The sequence below is a fragment of the Aptenodytes forsteri genome, unplaced genomic scaffold, assembly GCF_000699145.1.
Source record: "Aptenodytes forsteri isolate BGI_AS27 unplaced genomic scaffold, ASM69914v1 Scaffold280, whole genome shotgun sequence".
Classification (NCBI taxonomy): Eukaryota; Metazoa; Chordata; class Aves; order Sphenisciformes; family Spheniscidae; genus Aptenodytes; species Aptenodytes forsteri.
In genome coordinates, this window is record NW_008796042.1 from 21,609 (window position 1) to 26,759 (window position 5,151).

Genomic DNA, 5,151 nt, shown 5'->3' on the forward strand with positions numbered 1-5,151 from the left:
CCCTGAGGTTTGGCGGCGCGCGCGAGGTCTCTTGCCTCTCTCCTCGGGTGGTTTGACTGGGCTGCTAATTGCTGCTCGCTCTTTTTCCTTCATTGGAGTTTTAAAAGATTCCCTCGTTGACTGGGTTTCTGGGTTGTTTTTGGGTTTTTTTAAGGGCTGGAGGCTCAAACCGGACTTAAGGCAACCTGTGTTTCTGATCTTCTGGAGTCGGTCTGATGTTTCAGTCCTTTAGGGGACCAAATTTGTCATTTTTACACCTGAAAGGTGTAAGGCAACCTGTATTTCTTAAACTTTGGAGTCAGTCTGACGTTTCAGACCTTTTAGGGACCCAATTTATCATTTTTAGATGTGGAAGGTTAAATGAGAATCCAGGTATTTTTAGCGGCCAGTCTTTGGGAATGAAAACACTGGAGCATGGCACCCTTGCCTAGGAGGGAATAGCTCTGATGGCACCATACAGGGTCTTACGCAGTGTCCTGGTATCTTGTTTTAGGAAATGGCCCTGAGCACCGTTCGTCTGGAGCGTGCTGCTCAGAGAAATGTCCCGTCTCCCGGTGTAAGCGATACTAGAAGCCGTCCTGGGAAGCAGTTTCTGTGCTTTACCTTTTCCACACGAGACAGCCCTATCGTTCTGATTCAGACCACTATGTGCAGCCTACCAGGTTGTAAAGGCTTTTTACAACCTGTCACGTCGACTCTGTGAGGATGTAACAGCAGGCAAAACGGACCATGGCTCCAAACATGCTCGTCTGCTCTGCCGTTTTAGTAGTGGTGGCGGCAGCAGCGTGAGAATGGAAATACTCATACTACCTCAGGCAGCTGGGAAGGGGCAGTGCTGCCATTGCGAAGCACTGCAAGTGTAAGAAATGTAATGGAAATGTGCAGTCATTAATTGTCCAATCAAATATGGTGCAAATTTCGTGTAAGGACTTGCAGGATGATGGACTCCGTCCCTATGGCTTCTTTGTCCTGCTACCTGCATTTTAGCATATGGATGGGGAGAGGCCCCGGACTCTGCTATTTCGGCTAGGTTTTGTTACGTAGTCACATAAAATGTTTTTAAATCGGGCTGAAAGTTGAGCTGGAGCAGGAGGCCACACTCAGCTTTTCATGACATGCGGTGACTACCCATAAGCAGGAGACTGAAGAAGTGGTTAGAAGAAAATGCACACCTTTACCTCTCCAGGAAGGGATGCGTGCAGAGGTATGATGACGATCCAGACGATGTAACTACTGCCGCCTTTGGTGGCTTCAGACCTCCTCCATGTCTTCAACATAACCATCCAGCTAGAGAATATTTGAAGGTAGGTTGCTACCAGCTGCCTCTGGTGGGAACTGTTGCAAACACTAGCAAAGACATGGTTGGGCTGCCCTGAGATCTGCAGCACAGTGTACCTGTCACCTTATTTCCAAATAACGACGTTACCTGCAATGCCTTTTTGTTTAGTAGCAGCATGGGCAAGGACTGTTGCTCATGGCATAATCTGCCCACTTCAGCTCTGCCCCTGCCCGAGGGGGGCTCCCCTGCCAGCAGGGCACCTGGCACACTGAAAACCCCCTGTTAGCAAGTGAGATAGGCGCCTATGTCAGAGCCTGCAGCTAAATTCAGGCCTTAAGCATCGATGCTGCTTTAAAAAGATGGGGCTTGTGTCCGAGCTTCTTGACTGTTCCAGAAAGTTTGGTGCTGTGGCTGTCCCACCCTTTTTGCTTGCAGAAGAGCCATGCTGCTTGGCCGGGCCTGTGTGAGCATGGATAGGTAGCTCTTGTGCCTGGCGGTCTTAAGTCGATGTGGTAAAAAAGGAGGAAGCTGGGAAACAAAGAGGCAGAGAGGTGACGTGACCCAGAAGTGGAGACTTCACCCGTGATCGTAAACAAATTAGTAATAATTTAATTAAGGGGATCTCCCCATGGGCATGTCTTGGCCAACTCACAAATCAAACTTCGCCCACCCTTTCTTATGCTTTATTAATTTTAGCTAAAATGTTTTTGCAAAGCATTTTGACCCAGTCTAGACAATCCCTTACTGTCTTTCCATAACAAGTTGGTACTTCCAAATTATGCGTCACGCTGCTGCAGTGTGACCATTCAAACCTGATGTCTGTGTAGCCTGGAAAAGCTGTGGTTATTTTGTGCTGGATTGGGCCCAAATTCAGTTGACGTATTTTAAGTCATGTGGTACTGCTAGTTTCATTTATAATCACGTGCCATATCTTTGGAATGCCACCTAATGTTAAATTCCACTAGATTTGGGTATTTTTATTCATGTGCGGTATCTGATTGAAATGTAATTGGCAATATACGAAGTATGCACGTATACATAATGCAGATGGATATGTATTTTCTTAGGTCTGTGGGATTTCAGTTGCATTCTGAGGGCATGATTCATTTCCTCCTCTGAAACTCCGGCTATTGGTGCCGTGGGTGTGGAGCTTGCCAGTACAGGCCAAATAGGTGGAGTTGTCCAGGAAAGAGTTGGGCCACAGGACTGTCCAGTAGATGTGCTGAATCAGTGTAATTCACAGGTCGTTTGATCCATGTCTCTTCTGAATGTTTCGAACTACTCTTACATCTGTGCTGATGCATTCCTGGCCCTAGTGAGCACTGACTGAATTATAATTTCCCTGCAAGGAGTACCTTAGCTAACATAGCTGCCATCGTAGGGAAAAGAGGGCCCACTGCACCCCGAGAGGAGGTGTGCATCAATGACAGCTGTCATTCGTAACTGACACCTGGATTCTGCCTGCGGATACATGCTATAGCTGTGATACACCTGTGAGCATGAAAGCTGACAGCAGTAGAGTCATACTGACATAAATCAGGCCCTTTGTAGATCATGCATTGCCACCTTACAGGTAGTTTTGGGCTACTCATGCCATACTCAGTTCTGGGTGGCTATACCTAGGTGACTCGCACAGATCCTTGCACATAGTCAGACTACAAGCAAGTGACATCTAATAGGTAGAGGAGTAGTTTTCTTTCAGCTTGGTCCTACAGCAGTGCTAGGGACATAGTCCCCTTTCCCGTGATTTATGCCACACCATTTAGCTAGTGCCACATTAATGTCAGTGGGCGAGTGTTCCTGTATCTCTTTTCTTGATTACACTTCTATTCCTAGAACTCATCAAAAGTCTATTGCCTTGCTCCTCACAAAAAAGTCTAAATAAGTCAAAAAGGCTGTTAATATAATTTTCCGTTTGAAATGTATTTTATGAGAAATGTTATGCTCTTGATAAAACAGCGATCAGTCTCTGATTCTGCAGTGGTGTTTTAGACTTAATTGATAAATCATGCTTGCCACTTTTCATTTAGAAAGGATTTTACAGCCATAATTAATTAAACCTGACAGTATCCTTGTGGGATAAGTAAGTACTCTGACTTTTTAAATAGTGACACTCAGGCAAACTGATTATACTACTTTCTCAAGTCAGTGGAAGGACCAAGACTAGAATTTAAAACTTCCTGCTATCTTGACATAATTTAAGAGATGAGACTATCCATCCTTTCCTTATTTCATTCTGATATCCATGCATGTGATGCCTGAGTTACTGGGTGTGGTTCTGTGGCGTATAATACGCAGTGTGTTAGACTAGACTGTTTTCTGCTTAAAATCTATTACTTGATTTAACGTGGAACAGAGTTTTTACAATATCTCTATCTGGAACTATCAGATGTGTAACTGTCATAATGCTGCTATTCATTCATTCAGCCTTATTGTTTCCTCCAGTATATTCCATTTTAATAGTAGTAGCCGTGCTTTATAGTGCTTTATAATGGCCTGTCAAGACCAAGATCACATTATGCAAGACTCTGTACTGGGAGGTGTAAGGTACTCACTGGCCCTTGACTTCTAATCTGCACGTGAAAGATGCCTGTGAGAGTGAAGAACACAAGAACAGTTGTTCACAAGGTACCCAGATTAACAAAGGACAGGTCAAAAATTGCTCTGGTAAGAATTCAATGTTTCTCACTTCTAAAAATGTTCCTAGACATAGGCGGGAGAAAGGATGAAAGACATCACGTAAAATATGAAGCAAATGTGTATGTTCCTTTCAGAATATTCTAAGTGTGCAGAGATATTAACAAAGGTAAATTTTGTCCACTGAAGTCACTTCAAGAATTTGAAAACATGTCTTTCAAGAGTAGATTTTCCATCTGCTAGACAGTCAGTCATGTACTATCATATATATGGAGACTGGCTCATCTGGATATATGTTCTTTTACATTTTAATGGTATCGCAAAGTGTAAGTTGCAGATAATGCATTTGCAAGACTTAAATGTGTTACACACTTTCATATTATTTTTGCATGGAGGATCAGGACAGGATGAAAAGAAACCTTTGTGTGCGTGTTCTTAGGACAATAATTAAGATGCTGTATGACATGAGGGAACATTTTTTACTTCAGATACTATGACATCATACTGTTTGACAAAAATGTAATTAACCGTAATGAATCTAAGTTGATATTTGCAAGTGCAGCTTCCTGCCAAATGTCAATAGTCATCTGCTTCAGTTTCTGTGTCATCAGCGCAATGCGTAGAGACAGTGTGTTAAGATACCTGATACTGGGTTGGGAGCTGGGGGGTGGGGAGGAGAAATACAAATGTCACGTTACTTATATTACCCTTGTATTAATACAATAGCTACTGTTAAATATACTTATTGTCTCACAGTGAATGCCTAGATATCAATCTCCTATCAAGTCTGTGGTGAATAACTGTATTTTATTCTTCTTATAGCCCACAGCTGGTAATAGTGCAGTGTTGTGGTTTAACCCCAGCCGGCAACTAAGCCCCACACAGCCATTCGCTCACTCCCCCCCGGTGGGAAGGGAGAGAGAATCAGAAGGGTAAAAGTCTGAAAACTCGTGGGTTAAGATAAAGACAGTTTAATAGGTAAAGCAAAAGCTCCGCGCACAAGCAAAGCAAAACAAGGAATTCATTCCCTACTTCCCATGGGCAGGCAGGTGTTCAGCCATCTCCAGGAAAGCAGGGCTCCATCACACGTGATGGTTACTTGGGAAGACAAACGCCATCGCTCTGAATGTCCCCCCTTCCTTCCTCTTCCCCCAGCTTTATATGCTGAGCATGACGTCATATGGTGTGGGATATCCCTTTGGTCAGTTGGGGTCAGCTGTCCCAGCTGTGTCCCC